Below are 21,276 nucleotides of genomic sequence, written 5' to 3'. Positions count from 1 at the left end.
TTGGTCAGCCTCAAGGGTTAGGGCTTAGTGTCTCGAACCTTCCTGGGTGGTAAAAGTGCCTATATAAGGAAGGGTCATAGGTTATCTAGGGCAATTCTAGGTGATAGTCGCAACTTTGTCTTAAAGATTATTGTAAGGATGGTGCCTATGTGAGTTTGCATATTGTAATTTTGCATTTATGACGATAATAAGAAGCTCATATTTTATTCTCTCAATTTGTGTTGTTTCTCTATTTCTTTTGTGTGTTGTGGTATTAACGAGAGCACTCATCTTCAAGTGGTATCAAAGTGGGAGTTCTTGAGTATGTAAATAGATCGCCGATTGAAAGATAATTTGCACCAAGATCATGGTTTGGGTTGAGCGTATAGACAAATAATTGATTATGAGGCATTTTCCACCAAGGTTTCAGTGGAAGTGCAAAAATGTCTCCACAAGGGAGCATGGTGGAAGAGTCACACATGTTACGCCTAAGGGTTTCAGAGCCCTCTAGAGGCAAATGCAAGCATTGGAAGAACAAATGTAGAGAGGGATGAATCTTGTTGTAGGAGATAAAAGTGAGGATGAAGCCGAAGAAGAATAAAATATTGTGGAAGAAGCAAGTTTCAAACACTGAAGAAGAAAGGCTTTTAGGGCCATCTCAAAGATTGGAAAAGATGTAAGATTAAGGTTCCTGTATTTTTGGGAAATCTTAACCTAGAGGAGTTGATCGATTAGATCAATAAACTAGAAGAATACTTCAAATATGAAGATATTGAAGATCCAAATAGGTCAAATTTGTGAAGGCCAAACTGAAGGGTCATGCCAAGATCTGGTGACAGGAGATTAAGTTGGAGCAAAATAGAAGAGGGTACTACAAAATCACAAGATGAGACCGGATGATAGCTAAATTGAAGTAGCAATTCATTCTCATGGATTATGAGCTCAATTTTTTAAACAAAATGCAAGGGTTAAAGCAAGAGAGAAGATCTATTCAAGAGTATACCAAGGAGTTTTACCAAGTTCTCATCAGAATAGGCCATCCAAAAGCTAACAAGGAGAAAGTTGCTTGTTACCGTAATGGGTTGAGGTCAAGTATTCAAGAGGAATTGAGTTTGATTCGATTGAACAATATTAAAGTGGTAATCCATTTTTTCCTAAGAGTTGAGGAAAAGTTGAAAAATAAGTTTGATAACAAAAATAATAGAAGAGGTTGTGCTAGAAGATCTCATGAACATCTTATGGAGGCATAAATGATGATCAAAAGAAGAAGTATGAGGCTATCAATAGCAACCAAAATCAAAGGGGAACAAATCATTTCCATGATAAGAATAATAAAGATTAGAGAGGAGTGGGAAGTGGGCAAGGATCTAGCAGAGGAGGTTTTTGTGGAACATGTTTTCACTATGGAGAAGAAGGGAATAGGGCATTTGACTGTCCTTAGCACCAAGGAAGGAATGATAGAAGGATTGATAGAAGGACTAAAGGCCAAACCATATTTGCACATGTTGATGAAGGTGAGAAATCCTCACATTCTAAAGATGTTGAAAGAGGAGATGTCCTAGTTAACAAGAGAGTCTTGATGAGTGGTGAGAATGAACCTAATCAAAGGAGGAGCTTGTTTTGCACTAGGTGCAAATGTGAAAATAAGTGTTGTGATGTGATCATTAATGGTAGAAGTAGTGATAATCTAGTATCAAATAAGATGGTCATGAAGTTAAATCTCAAGAGGTAGAAACACTCACATCCATACCACATTGCTTGGGTGTAGGATGACCACAAGGTCATCGTCAATGAGTAGAGCCTTGTGAAGTTCAAGACTAGAAGCTACCGAGATGAGGTATTTTGTGATATCATGCCTATATGCTTATGTCATATTTTATTGGGTAGGTCGTGGAAGTTTGACATGCATGTTGTATATGATGGGCATGCAAATACCTACACTCTTATAAAGGATGGAGTGAAACATAAGCTGAAGCCATTAAAGGAGAAAGACAAAAAGGTATGTAGTGTTGTTAGAATATGTTTTGTTGATGGAAAACAATTTTCAAGGGTATGAGGCGTGAGCATATGTGTTTTACTATAATTCCAAAAGATGGTAAAGAATAAGTCAAGGAGTTACCTGTAGAAGTTGCAAATTTGTTGGAAGAGTTTCCTGATATTGTATCAAATAATATACCTAATGAATTAGCCCAGTGAGGAAGAACAATCACTAGGTGGAGTTGATTCCAAGAGTAATTTTTCCAAAAAAGACAAGGCACAAAATGACACCAATAGAAAGTGAAGAGTTGAACAGACAAGTTCATGAGTTGTTGCAGAAGGGGTTGATTTGAGAGTCCAAGTCCATGTGCTATACCAATAGTATTGGCACCTAAGAAGAATGGAGAATGGAGGATGTGTACATATTCATAGGCTATCAACAAAATCATAATCAAGTAAAAATTTCCATTTTCGCAGATGGTGATATTATGTACTATTTGAGTGGATTTGTGTATTTCACAAAGATAGATATGAAGAATGGGTACCATCATATTCACATTAGAGGAGACGAGTGGAGGACTACCTTCAAGACAAGGGAAGTATTGTACGAGTAGTTAGTCATGCCTTTTGGGCTAAGCAATGCATTGAGCACTTTCATGACGTTCATGAATGAGGGATTGAAGGAGATCCTGTGCAAGTTTGTCGTTGTTAAACTAGATGATATTTTGATCTTTAGTAAGACATTGGCAGATCTTTTATGCATGTTCGTAAGGTGTTTGATAAGTTGAGGGAGGAAAAGTTATTGATAAATTTGAAGAAGTTTAGTTTTGTGAAGGAGTTGGTGTACTTGGGATTTGTAGTATCAATAGAAGGTCTAAAAATGGACCCCGAGGAAGTGAAAGTTGTCCTCAAATGGCCTACTCCAAGGAGTGCAATAGAGGTAAGTTCTTTTCATGGACTAGCTAGTTTTTACAAAAAGTTTATAAGAGGTTTTAATAGTATTTGTGGACCTTTGATTGAAACAATGCGAGGAGATAGTAAAGAATTCAAGTGGACTATAAGAGTAGATAAGATTTTTAATCTATTCATATAGAAAGCCATAGAACAACGTATTTTAGCACTTCTAGATTTTAATAAGGTGTTTCAAGTAGACTATGATGTTAGTGGTACTACAATAAGAGTTGTTTTGAGCCAAGAAGGTAGACCTATTACTTATTTTAGTGAGAAATTAAATGATGCCAAAAGAAAGTTTTATGTTTATGATCAAGAAAATTTTGATATAGTTTAGACATTAAAGAAGTGGAGACACTATCTTCTTCTTAAGGAGGTTGTTTTGTATATTTATCATCAAGATTTACAATATTTGAATAGTCAAGGAAAATTGAACCAAATGCATTTGAAGTGGGTTGTGTTCTTGCATATTTTTTATTTTTTTGAAACACATGAGTGAGAAGTCTAACAAAGTTGCAGATGCTCTTAGTAGAAGAGACATTTTATTGACATAAATGCAGATTGAAGTGGTTGGGTTCAAGGAACTCAAATATTTGAAATTTGGGGATCCTGATTTTGGTGAGGCTTGGAAAGCTTGTACATAACTTGTTACACTTGACAGGTCAAAGTGGTTGGATTTCATTATCCAAGATGGTATGTTGTTCAAGGGAAGTTATTTTTTCATTCCCAAAAGTTCAAGGAGAGAGGATCTAATTAAGGAGAAGCATAATGGAGGAATGGTTGGACACATTGGTAGAGATAAAACCATTTCTTTGGTTGCTGAGAATTATTATTGACCATAGATGCAGGAAGATGTGAATAAGTTTGTACATAGTTGTAGAGTAGGTCATATGGCAAAATGAGTGAAGCAGAATATTGGGTTGTAATCAACCATTACCTATACCTAAGAAACCATGAGAAGATGTCAACATGGATTTTGTTCTTGGTTTACCAAGAACACAATGAGGGCATGATTCTATTTTGTGGTGGTTGACATTTTTTTTTTAAATGACACATTTCATTCCCTGCAAGAAGACTAGTGATGTTGTTGTTGGAAATATAAGATAGCCTAGGTTACTAAGAGGGGAGGGGTGAATATGGAACCACTAAAACTTATTCTTATTTCATCAATTAATCCTTCATATATATTCTGATATAATTCGTGCATGAGAAACTAAAAGGATTAAAACATTCATAACATTTTGACACACAATATGGTGACCCAAAAACCATCCAAAAAGAAAGTAAAATTGGGGTGGGGATGATACCCACAAGCTTTAGTACTATAATATAAAGTTGGTCGATTAAGGCTTACAATGATCACTTCTAATGATTTGCCCTATTAGGAGCAACAAGGACTGCTAGATCCACCTTGTAAAAGGATTTACAAAACATATAGTGAAGTATGCACTCGATAAAGAGATTTACAAAAGATTGATAGGTCTACCTTGTGAAAGGATTTAATTATTCTACTTGTTAAGATGAACCATTGGTTGATCTCCAATCTGCAACTTTGATTTTCTGAATGAGATTCCTTTGGAGTGTAATGATCACCTTGTTGTGATAGATAAATCTTTGTTGCTCCTTATACTGCTTGTAGCCTTCTTACTTCACACTTCTACTCTTACACATATCTTTCTATAAATTCACACTTTTTTGGATGTGATACAATACATTACATATATACCAATCCAATTTACAATTCATCAAAGTCGACTACAATACAAGTTTCACCAAAATAGACAAAGTCGGTCCAACTACTGGTACTTGGGTTCTGAAGACAAACTCAGTGAAGTTCAGATATTCGACAACCATTATCAACACTTGGCATTGTCATGCACTTGGTAGATGTAGAAGCTCATTTCATACTAATCACTTCCAAGTAGTTTGAACTTGGTCATCACTAGTGACTCAGTGAACATTACAAAACTCAACATATCACTTGGTTAACACTACATAGCTTGGTCAAAACTATTTCTGCAAGCTCGGTATAAATTGAATCACTTGGTTGACACATCCTGGCTCAATGAACACTAGATTCACATCACTAAATCTGTGAACTTGGTAAACACTAGAGAACTTGGTTTACACTGAGAAACATAGTAAACACTATGAAGCTTGGTTTACACTGATAATTATCAACTTGGTAGATACTGCTCGGTACAAACTAAATATTGTTTTTGGAACTCGATAGCAACTGTAAAACTCGGTAGAGCCTGAATTACTTGCAATATAAGCTCAGTAGCTACTAACCATAAGTGTGTGTATGTCACTAATAAACAAACTTGACTGTAATATCAACGATTGTTCATGTAACGGAGTTATTTTTTAGACAAGTGATGAGAGTTCATGGTTTGTGAAAGAACATAGGATCTGATTGAGATACCAAGTTTGTTTGGTATTTATGGCATAAATTGTAAAAGAAATTTAAGACAACTTTGAAGTTTAGTTCATCACATCATCCACATACTGATGGACAAACAAAAGTTTTGAATCGATGTTTGGAAAATTTGCTAAGATGTTTGGTTGGAGATAAGTCAATAGGTTGGGATCTAATTTTAGCACAAGAAAAATTTGCATATAATAATTTTGTCAATAGGAGTATTGGTAAATTACCATTCTAGATTGTATATGGGAGCAATCCCATAAATGCTTTTGAATTGAGGCAATTGGATAAAGGAGAGATAAGTAGTCTTGAAGCATAAGATTTTGTTGAACATTTGAAGAACATCCATGAGGAGGTCAGAAAGCACATTACAAGGATGAATACATAGTTTAAGGCTAAGATATGTGAAAAGGAGGTATAAGGAATCTCAAATTGGAGATGAAGTCATGGTTTATTTGATGAAGGAGAGATTTCCAGTGGGTACATATAATAAGTTGAAAATGAAGAAGTTTGGACCATGCAAGATAGTGAAAAGACATGATTCTGGAAATGCCTATGAAGTAGAGTTGTTGCCTGAACTGAATATTTTACTAGTATTTAACATTTCAAATTTGACTGAATATTATGAAGGAGGTGTCAGCATGAATGTTGATGATACCATATTGGGGAGGTATTTTAAGCATTGGAGAGTATTGACATGTTGCATTCATGATTATGTTTGTCATTGATGTCAACTTAGCATGATTTCTATAAAGATTGGCTGAGTAGATCTTGATGATACTAATAATGGTTTGATTGTCTGGTGATGTGCAGTTATCAACATGTTCGGCATAATGTCCCGATGGCATGGTAAAGTGCGTAGAGTTCGAGGCGAAGATGTAAAAAAGTTGTACCTAATTTATAAATAGTAGTTTAGAGACATAGTATTGGGAAAGAAATTCCTGATATTTGTTGGCTATCTTACATCTGAGATGTATTGAAGAGATGCACAATTAGGCATTAACAAAAGATAGTTAGGTGGTGACGTCAGTGAGTGCACAAGCCGTAGTATTGCACGTGTTAAGTTTTGTATAAGATTGTGAGCCGATAGTGCTATTATAATTATATTATTATAATTAGTTGGGAAATCCTGAAGACTGACTCAAGGAATTATTATGAAGATATGGTATAAAGGAAAGATTTTTTCCTTGATTGTAATGTGTGTTCAAGTATTGTGATCGTTGTATGAAGTGCAAGATGCAAAAAGGAGCAGAGTGCTTACTAAATCAATGCAAGTGATCCAAGGGATTATTGGATGTGAGATTTGTGATCTAGTTACAAGATCATAAGGAGTAGAGGTTCGATTAACAAGACAAAGAAAGAGGAAGGAACAATACAATACCATTCTATAATTCTACAAGGAATAATACAGAGATAATTTGGATAGTGGGTTCATTGGTCTTGCCCTTGAAGCTATTTGGGGAGTGGGTCTAGCTATCTTCCACAACTCCTTACAGGGTTGGCACAACTCCTAACAGAGTTAGAATCTCCTAATAGGGATTTAAAGTCTACTAACAGGGACTCATATGTATTGAATGTATTCATAGACTCCTAACAAGATCCATCCTCTAACAAGGAATATTTATATTAGTACATTATCTTGTGAGTACCAACCCTACTAGGGTGTTCCCTTTGATCAAGGGTTTCCCTAGTTAACTTATATGGTGTTATTGTGTATGAGTATCTTGTGGTTTTAGTTTATATTACTCATATGGTTAAGTTTGTTTAAAGTTGATAATTGTGATAATAGTTGGAAAATTGATTCATCCCCCACTCTCAGTGATATCGGTGGATTATATATTCTAATAGAAGGTGATGGAGATGAAATTCCAGAAGCATAGTGGAGTATTTCGAAATCTACTTTAGCTACAAAAGAGATTGAGTAGATATTAGATAGTCGTGTGGGAAGAAGCAGAAGGAACAAAACATATGAATAGTATCCGGTCAAATGGAAAGGAAGGCTAATGGAGGATTCATCATGGCTAGCAAGGGAGGAGGTTGACCAGCTTAGTTTTCCTCTAACTACCTAAGATGTGATAGGGTCACTTCTCAAAATACCTTGGGTGTTTGATACAGAAGTATCTTGGGTGTAAAGGCAATCTTGCACCATCCAAAAATATTTCAATTTCTAATTTTCCAGTCTTTCATTTTCAATAAGGGTCATTCTTGTGCAGAGTTACTATTTTAGGGAGCTTGCTAATTTTTGTAAGTTGATATTATGTTCATGGATTGTTCTAATCTCATATATGGAGGTTCATCTTTGACATATCAACTTGCTAGATGAGTTTTATTGTCATATCATATGTATTGGTGCAGTTATTGCAGATTTTTTATATGGATTTTGGCTATCCAAACTTTAGGTCCATCAATGAAGGCCTAAATGGATCTGAAACAAGGCAAAACCTTAACTAACAAATGTTTGCACTATTCGCCGATGTAGATCACTACCCAATGATTTTAAAATAGGGTTATAATAGCCCATCGGGTCAATGGTTTGCTAGTTATGGTCTCCAGAAGTGGACCCATCAAAAAATTTAATTTGTAAATTGTCTTTAGTCAATCCTATGTAATAAAGTGTAATGAAATAATCTAATATGAGATTAGTTGACTTCAAGGGTTAGGACTGACTATCTAAAACATTCTATGGCAGTGAAAGTGCCCATATAAGGAAGGCCCATAGGTTATATAGGGCAGTTCTAGTGATGGTCACATCTTAGTCTTGTAGACTATTGTAAGAGGAAGGTGCCCAAATGGGTTTGCATATTATAATTTTGTAATTTTGCATTTGCGGTAATAATAAGAAGCCCATATTTTGTTCTCTCAATTTGCGTTGTTTCTCTATTTCTATCGTGTGTTGTGGTATTAAGGGGAGCAACCTTCATCAAAATCTTAGATACATTGGAATACAAAATCTCCCCCAAAATGAATTACATTAACCCAACTAAAAGAAGGACGTGTGCCAATGCAAGATTTATGCTTTACAGGGTTTTAAATTCCTATTAGACTAAGATGTAATGAAGTATCTTCTCCAATGAAGTAGGTGGAAGTAAACTTGGAAATGAATGGCACTCTAAAGCCAAATTTCCTTGTTGTCGGGACCTCAGGACCAACTGTAACTACAAATCTGGAAAACAGGGACCTATATCTTTATGCTCGATAATTTTAGCTAAAAAAATGACAAAGAAAAATCTCAATCTTGGGGATAAGTAAATTTTTTGGGGATAAGTCACCATTGGCAACATGTACCAGACAAACTTTAGTGAAAATTCCCAAATCCTATAATTGTACCTGTACTGCTTATATTTGGAATTGCAACTCCAAAACCTATTCTTACACATAGAAAAATAGGAAAAAAAATTGGAAAATTAGTTTACCTTGGTCAAAACCCTATTTAGGAATCATCATTGAAAATATGATAGAAATGTCATAAAGGAAAATAATCTAATAAGGTAAATTGTTGATTCACCTACTATGAAATTCTAATGAACAAATGTAGTAATCACTCAAATCCATGAAGATGCTTGAATGTTCTTGGAACCCAAATAATTGACCTTGGAATTAGATGTATCTAATTGAGAATGCCTTCACAAATGCGCATATATATGATTACTACTCTAAGATCTTGATTGTAAATATGTTTGATAACCACATGAAGAAGAACAGAAAGAGGAATGGATGGATGGATCCTCTTTCTTGATTGGGAATTCCTCTACTTGGCCATTAAGAGAGAGAAAATTGTGTTAATTAGCTTTCCTTCAATTTGATGGATCATAAAGAAACGAAGACGTGTCACTCTTGAATTGGATGCTTTCCCTCAAATCTTAAATCTAAATCTTCAATTGTACAACTTGAATTGCTTGATGGATAACTTGCACTTGGATCTCTTATCATGTTATGGATGTTTGTCAAATGAGGGGAGAGGATGTCCTTTTATACTAAACTCCCTCCAATTCAAGATTCAATTTTGATCAAGGCCAACCAAAAATGTAATGAAATAACTAGCACAATAGAAGAAATAATATGAAATATTATATAAATACTTGATAATAGCTGAGATTAATAGGCCACTTCAAGGGGGGAATCCTCCAAATATCTTCAATGAGAAAACACTTCACAATATGATGATGAAATAAGACTCACAACCTCCTATATATACCTAATTATGCTTAGGTTGAATAGACACAACCCTCCATAACACCTAAGCCGACCTAACTACCTAAATTATAATATAACAATGATAACATGACTTAATTAAGGATTAAGATAGCCACAAGTTGACTATTCATAACCCTATATACAATAATATCAAGGGTGTAGCATGCCCCCTCTCTTGAAAGAAGCATTGTCCTCAATGCTAACCAATTGTGGATTCTTTTGTATGAATTCTTCATCCTCCCATGTGTCCTCTTTAACTAGTAAATTCTTCCATTGGATGAGATAGTGAGTTAGTGTTTTGTTCCTCAACTCTTCGTGTGCATTTGAAGGATGCACTCTGGTTCCAAAATTATTCTTCCTTCTTCATCAAGTTATGGTAGTACTGTTTGAGTAGGAATATTCTACACAATTACCTTCTTCAAACAAGAAACATGAAAAACTGGATGTATCTTTGTTGTTAGTGGCAACTCAAGCTTGTAGGCAACACTACCAATCTTTTGCATGATTTGGTATGGTCCATAATATTTGGAGACAACTTATTGTTCTTTTTTTGTTGCTTCATTGAGATTTTTTTATAAGGCTGCAATCTCAAGAAGACCCAGTCCCCAACTTATAAATTTCTTTCACTACGATGTTGGTTTGCTTGTTGTTTCATTCAATTTTGTGCCATAGCTAAATTCTCCTTGAGTCCTGAAAGTATCTTTTGTTGATGAAGCAAGTGATCCTCTATTGCTTGAACTCTTGGTGACACCTTTAATGATGATGTGATGGAAGGAGGATGATATCCATAAAGTGCCAAAAATGGAGACATTTTTGATAAGTTATGAAAATAAGTATTGTACCACCATTCTGCAAAAGGTAGCCAATCTACCCATTGAGATTCTTTTTCTGAAGTGAAACCACCTTAGTTTTCCCATCTGATTGCGGATGGTATGAAGAACTATGAGCCAATTGTGCACCCAAACATGAGAATAAATCTTTCCAAAAGTGGCTAGTAAAGATAGGATCACAATCACTAACAATAACCTTAGGTGTACCATGTAGCTTTTGGATATTCTTTATAGTGCCTGCCCCTAGTTTACATTTCCTATTATTGCCAAACTCTTTTAGGCCAATTTTATGCTTGATGACTAGTAGTATTGTTTAGAGATTATCAAATATTGTTTCAGATTTAGATGATTTATGATGAGATTACTTGGTACTCTATACTTCATGTATGCATGATGATTATTATAGTGTTTTTAGTTATTGATGATGATTAGTTAGATGGATTATCATATGTGTTTTCTTATGCATACTTACCCCATATTGCATGTGTATGGTGTGTGTGTGTGTGTATGTTTTCTTTATGTATGACATTTTTGATGTGGTTAAGGGAGTCGTAGTCACCTGCTAGTTGGGATCTACACAATGCACCACTTCCTACCATTATATGTTTAGCTTAGTATATTTGTGTTTGTACATGCGTGGATTTTATACAGATTGCAGGTATTGGGTATCGACTTCCCTGAATTGCCAGGATGAGCATACCCTATCACATTATCTTAATGGTAAGAGAGGGGAGATAAATTCTTATGTCCAAATCCTAAACCTTTAAAGCCATTTGTCCTAGAAAATTAGGACAAGTACTTAAGTTGATTACCTTCTGAATGCGTTGTATGATGTTAATTCGAGACCATACCCCTTTGGTATGATCTTGTATGTGGTTTTCTATTATGGGTTTTCGTATTTTGTTCTATAAGTCTTTGGTGATTTTTCTATTAATTAAGTCAAATTAAATTATTAAGTTAATGATTTAATTTAATGGAAAATTATAATGGTATTTTTAATATTTAATTATATTTAATTAATTAAAAAATTAATTAAATAAAAAGAATTAAATTTAAATATAAAAGTTATAAGTTTAATTTTCGAACGTGATAATATTTATTTAATTCAATAATAATATATTTAGAGTTCATTTTTAAATAAATGCTAAATACTATTATTATTTAAGTTAATAAATATTTTATCAATTAAATATTTGAAAATAAATTAAGAAGTGAAGATATATTAATTTATTAAAAGTTTTAAGATTGCATGATATGTGCGTGAGATTAAAATTTAATAAATTAATTAAAAAAGAGAAGTCAAGTGAAAATTAAATAAAGTTATTTTATAATTCAATAAATGTGTATGGAAAAGACAAAGAAAAGATAAAGAAAAGTTAATAAACAGTTAAATTTTGGTGAGCAGAGATTTCGCACAATTAGTGCCCCGATTTTAGGAGAGAACTCATATCACAATTTGAGGGTTCATTTTTAAAGGATCACAAATTTTGGAAGAGGAAAAAATTTCGGAAAAGAGAAGGTTTTGAGAGGAGAAATTTTTGTTGGGCGTAGCAATTAACATCAGAGTCCAGGTAGACGTTTGTGATTATTCCCTCAGTTTATTACGTTCTTTCTTTTCCTGTCTTCATCATGACTGTTGAATGATTATCTGAAGAATTCTTGTGACGAATGTTTTAGTATTGTGTATTTCTAATATGTATGTTAAATCCTTTGTATACGGGAAGATTAAAAGATCAATACAACCCTCTTTCAATAGATTTAAAAATGGGAAATTAATTAGGGAAGGGTTTGAATTAAAATGGGAATTTTCTTTACAACAAAAAAATAAATTGATGGGTTTGCTATATCTTCCCCATCGGATTAATGTTGGGATTGTGATTTTAAAAAAAATGTTTTAACGAAGAAAGAAATTTGTTTTATTTAATTTTATATTTACAAAATTTCATAAAATAAATTAATTTAAAAGAAATCATTTCTTAAAAAATGTTATATAAAAAAATTAATAAAAAAAAAATTAATGTTGGGAGGGGTGGGAATAACCTCATACCCCCCCTTCCTTTCCGTCCACTCGCGACTGAGTATCGCTGTCGCAAGTACTGCGATAGTAGTGGTACTCTGTACCACTACTGCCACAGGGCCTACGAGAGTAGGGTACTATGTGCTAAAAGGTTGGCGGGCCTTAAAATAAAGGCGTATTTCTTTTTTAAATATTTTAAATTTATTTTATTATTAATTTTAATTAATAAATTTTATTATTAAGTTAATTTTTAATTTAGCCGATAGGCTATTTGTGAGAACTTTGTTCTCGGAAATTAAATTTTTGACAGAAAATTTGCAAGAGTTTGCCTAGAAAATTGAAAATCCTTCCGTTAATTATTTATTGGTCAATTTTTTTTATCTCCCTTCACTTTTAACTCTTGTTTTGATATCTATTAGTTGTTATCTCCACTTTTAACTATTGTTTTTCTTTTTCCATTTATTAATTGTGATCTCCACATTAGCTCATGTTGTGATCTATTTATTAACTTTTGATTTTTAAAATTGATTTAGATTTTAGTTTTTAAATTATTATTATTATTTATTTATATTAGTTTAATTATTTTCTTTAAATATATATTTTTAGTTTCTATAATTTATTTAGTCAATAGAATATTTATTAGACATATTATTTTTTGTATTTCTCTTATTAATTTTTCATAATAGAGTTTTTGATGGATTTTTTAAATGATTTTTTTCATATTTGATAAATTTAATTTAAATAAATAATATTTATTAATCTATTTAAAATATTTTATTATATATTATGTTATTTAAATTAAACATTATTAATAATTTAATTTGTTCACATAAGATCATAATTTAAATATTCACTTTTAACTATTGTTTTTATTTTCTTATTTATTTTAAAATAATTACTTGTGATCTCCACATTAGATTATGTTGTGATTTCTATTTATTAAACTTTTGATTTTTTAAATTGATTTAGGTTTTAGTTTTTAAATTATTTTAATTTTAATTTTATTTTTAAATATATTAGTTTAGTTTTTTCTTTAAATATTGTTTTTCCAGTTTCTATAATTTATTTAGTCAATAGAATATTTGTTAGAGATGTTTCTATTTTTCATATTATTTTTTTCTATTTCTCTTATTAATTTTTCGTAACAAATTTTTTGATGGGTTTTTTTTAATGATTATTTCTTTCATATTTGATAAATTGAATTTAACTGTAAAATATTGAAATTATTGAACATGTTTCTAAAGCAATATTCAAATTTCCTAAATATTATAAATTTTATATCTATGTTTTAATCTCCAACTTTTTTATTTTTGTATTTTCATTTAAAAAAAACTTATATTTACATTATTTAATGTTCATTCTACATTTTTCTCTTAAATCTCTTCTCCTATTGGCGCACTTGTTGCATGCACAAAAGCATGCGACTGCTAGTCTTAATAAATTTTTAATATATAGTTAAATTTAATTCAATTTAATCAATTTAATTATTAATTATTAATAAAGGGTGTTAATATAGTTAATTCATTTGTATGGTTATCAATTAATTTAATTAACAAATAAGGAGTATTTAATGGATTCAAATTTATTTTATTTTATAATGATAATGATTTTATTAAAATTGAAACGATTTTATTGAAAGATCATTAGTTACTATTTTAATAATATAAATAAATAAATGATTATCCTTAGAATATTTTAGGTAATTGACTTAAAATATAATGGGGTAATTCTATATTTTATTTGAATAAATGAATGGGTTGACTTGTAGGGTAAATTGAGAATCTTTTACTTGAAACGTACTTTGAAATGAAAACTGAAACCTTACATTTAACTCATCATTATGTTTTCAAAATCAAACCAAACTATGAAACCTACACTTTGTATCTATATGTTATCTATGTTTTGGGTTTGGGTTGACTAGAGTGTTGACCAATTTTAGGACGTCTACCAGAGGCTTGGGAGTTCTGTGAGCGTGGTATTATGCTGACTTGATCTTGATTATTTTAACTTAACCATGGTAATGCGTTGGTATGCTCTATGATAAGTGTGATTATATTGTTGGTTACTTATTTCATTGTCATTGTGGGATAGTGACATAAGTGCTATGATATATTTGACTTAACCATTTTGAGTCTTCAATCAATATTATTGAGATAACTATCCAGTTGCTCGTAGAGAACTGATGGGTATTGTGATTTATTTTGTGGATGCTTTTTAGTCACTTGTATAGGGCTAAGGTGATTTTACTATGATTCTTTGCTTTGTGATTTCATGAGCTTAGGGTAGATTATCTATATGTAATGTTGGGAAGGGGCTTGCAATGGAGGCTGGGGCCCTAAGTGGCTGCCAGGGTAACCCATTGTAAGTTGTATAATAAGTGAAAACACTACACTAAATGAGAGTAAAATGAACCTAACAAGAGTCTTTGTATGTTCTCGCCCATGCCTCGAGTGCTAGTACAGACTAGGATGGGAGTTGAGAGAACACTTGGTTGCGACCATGCATCATTAGTCTGCCTTGTCAGTATGAGAGGATACTAGTACCGTATAGGGGTCGCTAGGGGGTTGGGGTTCTGAGAGACTGCTAGGATAACGTTAGCGTGATTCGTGCGATGACACTTGCCTGCTTACATAGTAGGTTCCCTACGTGTCTTTGTGTGCCTCTGAGTTTAGATGTTAATTTATCTTGGAACCTTTGAGTTAGATGACTTTTAGGGTTTCCTGGACTTAGAGAGTACTTTTGATATTTGGATTGTTATCTTGTTTAGGACTTGAGACTATCTCCTTAGGGCAGTGGGAGTTGGCCTTTTTGGGTTACCATGCAGTCGAGTGGTAGTGCTTTTTACTCTTATCATTGAGATTCGTCTGTTGATACCGTGGCTCGAGTTTCCTTGTCTACTTTTCCTTTCATTCTATCTTTGTATCATTATAATGGATGGTTATATCTTATGATGGATGTTTGTATTTTTTATGATGGATGGTTTCATTTATTCCATTGTACTTTGTATCATGGATCCGAGAAGAATAATGTAATCGTATTTTTATAAATGTATATTATTTTAGCCTTTCATACCCTGTGACATGTACAATGGATGATTGTGCATTCTGAATTTTATTGCCAAGTGGCATTCAGAACAAATGTATATTATTTAAATGGACTTTGGACTTTTAATTATTCTTTCATATGGATGTGGTATCTATTAGATTTAATATTAATTATATTTAAATGTGATTCAATGTCTTGGGATCCTTAAGGAATGTAATATGTTATGTTTGCTTAATTATGATTGTATGTTATTGCTTCCGCTACTTTATGTTTGATGTGTATGTTATTCTTTCTTGTTGAAAAAAAAGTTTGGCAAACTTAGTTAAAACTTTAGGTTAATTCTTTTGGATCCCTTGGTAGGGCGTTACATTCTCCAAGAAAATTTTTGCCACTATACTTGTTGTAAAAGGATGTGTAATGCAATAAAATGTGGATATTTAGTGAGGTGATTGACTACTACCATGATGACATTATGACCTTTAGATTTGGGGAGCCTTGTGATGAAGTCCATTGATACCTCTTCCCAACGTTGGCTAGGAATAGATAAAGGTTGCAAGAGACTTGCTATCTTAATTGTTTCCCCCTTATTTCTTTGACAAACCAAACATTCAGCCACAAACTTTTGAACGTCACCTTTTAGCCCTTCCCCAAAAAAAAATCTTGCTTGACCCTATGATATGTCTTCAAAAATCTTGAATGACCACCAATTGGGGACTCATGTAGTTCTTTGAGAATCTTGTGTTCAAGAGTGGAATTCTTGTAGAGATACAAGCGTTCTTTATACCAAAGAATATCCCCCTTTAAACAAAACTTATCTGAACTACTAGGGTCACTTTTTATTTGCTGGATGAGATTACTTGCTGCAACATCATTTTTCCACTCTTCTTTGGCTTCTACCACCCAATTTCCTTGTAATATTGAAAGGGCACACAATAAGGCTTCATCTTTTTCATCCTTCCTGGAAAGTGTATCGACCACAATATTTTCCTTACCTTTCTTCTATGCAATTTCAAAGTCATATCCCAACATCTTAGTGACCCATTTTTGTTGCTCTTCTGATGATAGTCTTTGTTCCAAAAAATATTTTTGGCTATCATGATCTCTTTTAACCTTGGAGTGTCGACCCATTAAATAAGGCCTCCATTTTTTAATTGCATGAAGGATTGCTAACATTTCCTTCTCGTAAATAGGTTTGAGTTGATTTTTACCTTTTAATTGATGACTTAGAAAAGCAATTGGTCGACCTTCTTACATGAGAATTGTTCCTATCCCATTTCCAGAAGTATCACATTCCACAATGAATTCCTTGGTCAAGTCTGGAGTGGCAAGCACTCGAGTTGTACACATAGCCTTCTTCAATTGCTCAAATGGTACATTAGTAGATTCATTCCAATGAAAAGAATCCTTCTTCAATAGAGTTGTAAGGGGTGCTATTATAAAACCATAATTCTTCACAAATCTTCTATAGTATCCTGTCAATCCCAAGAAACCCCTCAACTTCTTAATAGTTTTTGCAATAGGCCATTCCATAATAGCCTTAATTTTGTTAGGGTCCACCTTTACTCCTTCATGTGAAACTATGCATCCCAAATACTCCACCTCCTTAAGACCAAAAGCACACTTGGATGGCTTAGCATAAAGTTGATGATCTTCGAGTAATTTTAATGCTTGATCTACATGTTGCAAATGTTCTTCCCAAGTCTTGCTATAAATTAATATATCATCAAAAAACACTAACACAAACTTTCTCAAGAACTTCTTAAAAATGGAATTCATCAAACTTTGGAATGTAGATGGTGCATTGGTAAGACTGAGTGGCATCACCAAAAATTCATAATGACCTTTATGAGTTCAAGATGCTATATTACAAATATCTTCATCCTTAATCCAAATTTGGTGATAACCCGATCTAAGATCTAACTTGGTAAAATACATAACTCCATTTAATTCATCTAGAAGATCATCAATGACTGGAATAGGAAACTTATCTTTAATGGTATACTTGTTGAGCACTCTATAATCTGGACACATGCGCCAAGTTTCATCCTTCTTACGCACTGGCACAATAGGTGAGGAGTAAGCACTTTGGCTATGCTTGATAATTCTTGCCTCTAGCATTTCCTCAAAAAAAAATTCTATCTCACTTTTTTGTATGTGTGGGTACCTATAAGGCCTAATGTTTGGTGGCTGACTCCCTAGAACTAGTTGTATGTCATGGTCATGATCCCTCTTAGGAGGAAGTCCTTTAGGCATATCTCTAAGAAACACTAAGTGACAATCAATTATTGTTTGTAAATCTAGATGAGTAAGAGCATTAGATTGAGAGACTTCTAATGAACATAGCTGGGCCACAAATCCATCCACATCTTTCTTAAGAAGTTTTTGCATTTGATGAGAGCTTACCATCTATGGGGATTTTGCCTTCAATCCCCTTAGCTCCATTACCTTTCCTTGTGATTGAAATGACATGGATAGTTCTTGGAAGTTCATCTCAATTGTTCCCAATGTAGTAAGCCATTGTACTCTCGAAACAATATCTGTTACACCCATGGATATCACATACATTGGCGTATCAAGTTGATAATTTCCCATGGATAATTTGATGCTATGACACTTCTTTAAACAACTAACTGTGCACCCATTTACCATCAAAACCTGAAACTCTGGGGCTGGATACATAAAATAATTTAGAAGAGTTGTCAACTTTTTGTTGATGAAATTATGAGTCCTACCTAAATTGATCAACACTGTTACTTTCTACTTCTTTAAGAAACTCACTACGTTGAGAGTTTGTGGTGCACTGAAACTTGAAAAGTGCATGACAAGAAATGATTGGTTGAGAATCATGTGATTCCTCACCTGACTCCCTATCCTCCTTTGATATGGGCTCATCCTCTTCTTCCTCACTTGGACCTTCAATATAGCACAATTTCTTTTCACTACATTTATGTCCTTGACTATATTTGCTATCACAATTGAAACACAAACCTTTTGTTCTTTTCTCCTCAATTTGCTGTGAAGTCAACCTAGTAGGTTGAGGAAGATAAGGTGTTGAATATCCTTTGTCTCTTGTCACATTAGCCCCTTGCTTTCTAGAAATCAAGAACTTCTCCTCTGCCCTATGTGCCAACATAAAAGACTTATTTACTAAACTAGGACAAAACATGCGTACCTCATGTTGAATGTGATCCTTGAGACCACCCAAGAATAAATCATTCAAGTTCTCCTCTGTAACTGTATTCACTCTTAAGGATAGATTTTGGAATTGTTGAATATAATCTTTAACTAATCCTATTTGTTGAAGCTTAGCAAGTTGACTAAAGAAGTATTTTGTCACACTATTGCTATATTGTGCTTGAGTTCTTCTATAAAAATTGACCATGATATAGTGAGACCCTTTTTCCTCCTATGAGTACAAAACCAATGATAGCAAATGAATTGATCTGGTTCTAGATATAAGGAAGCCATTGTAACCTTTTGTCCATATGGGATTTGATGTATTTCAAAAAAATTCTCCATTTGATTTATCCATGTTAGAGGATCCTTGCCATTAAATTTGTGCATATTCACCTTTGGAAAAAAATTCCTAGATCTCGTGGGCTTAATAAAATTTGTGTCATTAGTAGTCGACTTGAAGGTTTCACCTTGATTGCTTGAGAGCTCCTTCCTTGTTTCTTTCGTATAGGTGCTTAACATGCTTCATATATCTGATATATCTCCTCGTAGGTCACACATATCCTTCCTAACCTCTTCCTCAAAGTTACTAAGTTCCTCATTGGGCTTACTATCCTGTTGCTTCCCAATCTTGATCAGAGGATTTCCTCGATGTGGTAGAATTTTTTTTGCCTCTTGTTGGAGGTCCCATCATGATGGAAACCAATATTTTTGAAATAAATCACACAAATGAAATGTAAATTCTTTGATTTATTTATTTTTTACTATAACTTATTTGGGCCAAGAAATCCTTACCTGGAAAAAATCCCCAAAAAAATTAGCAAATTTGCTGTCTTTTGAGAGAATATCTTGCTCATTTTTGTTTTTCAATTTCTCCAAGCTTTGAATTTAGGCTCCTCCACTATGTATTGAAAAACCCAATACAAGTTATACTCTAATTCGACAGGCTGTGAGAGATATGAAGATCTCAAAAAATTGTGTAGAAATAGTAATTATGCAATAATTTCCTCAAATTTGCTCCAATTCCTCTAAATTTTGGACTATAGCTTTTTTAATATGCTCTTCAAAAACCCTTTAAAAATCTTTAAAAAATTTACTAAAATCTGAAAGTTATGCTCTTCACAAAATTGCCCCAATGTTGAGAAAAAATCTTGCCTCTATGATGCCAAGATCATGCTCTGATACCACTTGTAATGAAATAACTAGCACAATAGAAGAAATAATATGAAATATTGTACAAATACTTGATAATAGCTAAGATTAATAGACCACTTCGAGGGGGCAATCCTTCAAATATTTCCAATGAGAAAACATTTCACAATATGATGATGAAATAAGACTCACAACCTCCTATATATACCTAATTATGCTTAGGTTGAATAGACACAACCCTTCATAACACCTAGGCCAACCTACCTACCTAAATTGTAATATAATAATGATAACATGACTTAATTAAGGATTAAGATAGCCACAAGTTGACTATTCATAACCCTATATACAATAATATTAAGGGCATAGCAAAAAATCTCAACCTTGGAAGAAAGTTGCCCATCAGGCCTTGGACAAAGTTTGGGCCCAAATTTAAGGGATAAGTTACCCATTTATAGTTGTTGACTTGTGGGAAAATTAGGCTCAAAATTTGTAGGGATGTCGCAAAGGGAAGAAATACATGTTGTGATCAAGCATAAGAAACATTTGGACTTTGAAATCACCAAAATGGGGTGTAATAGGTCCTAGAGCATCTAATCATGGGTGTTAACTTTTTAGAATGACACTGATAAAAATGAACTCATAGTTATTTAAAAAAAAAACACATTTATAGAATAGCTCTCTATTTAGTAATAAATGTGGTACAAAATTGCTTTCTATTTAGTAATAAATGTGGTCTTGTTGTGTGGATTAGGCTCGAGATCTTAATGTGTATCAAGATCTAGTTCTAAATTAAGATAAAAAATCTTGACGTGTAATGAGGTATTACTTTTGTGGATGCATTTTCACACTTTTGACTAAGTCCAAAACTTCCATGAGAAGTGAACTCAACTTTTTATTTCTACTCTAAAACAAAATAAGTTAAAAATAATAATTAAAATATCAAAATTAAATGTCGTAAATAACTCTATTTAATTACAAGAATTTCCATTTAAATATCCAAAACAATTTTTTAAAAGCACTAGATTTTCACTCTATTTGTTGACCTATAAACCTAAATTTCATTTTACTCAGATAAAAAAGCCTTAATGCACGAACACTCCCTTATACTCCACATGTAAAAACTTGAACATGATATAAACCCTTCCTTATACTCCACGTGTAAAAACTTGAACTTAATATAAACATGTAACTAGTTTAGATAATCTCATAAATTCTTTTAGTTCACAACTAATTATGCCTCAAAATTTAATGTGTCATAAGGATATCTACTTTCACAACTAACTTTATGTTATTAATTAGATCCCCAAAATTGACTTTTAACTAACTTTATGTTCTTAATTAGATCCCCAAAATTGACTTTTTGTATGTCAATCTCAAAGTAATAGACATGGGATGATGTGGGAAATTACTTTATTCTTTTATAAGTGTGAAAAAAGAAAACTCTTAAATTTTGAAATTGTCTTTATCTAACACTTAAAGATAAAAAACTAGCAAATATATTATTCAATATTAAACATCAATTTTTCTGA

Source organism: Cupressus sempervirens, chromosome 6 (assembly GCF_028749045.1).
Source record: "Cupressus sempervirens isolate cs-2001-9-10 chromosome 6, ASM2874904v1, whole genome shotgun sequence".
Classification (NCBI taxonomy): domain Eukaryota; kingdom Viridiplantae; phylum Streptophyta; class Pinopsida; order Cupressales; family Cupressaceae; genus Cupressus; species Cupressus sempervirens.
The sequence above is the reverse complement of the archived record's forward strand: the minus strand, read 5'-3'. Positions refer to the sequence as shown.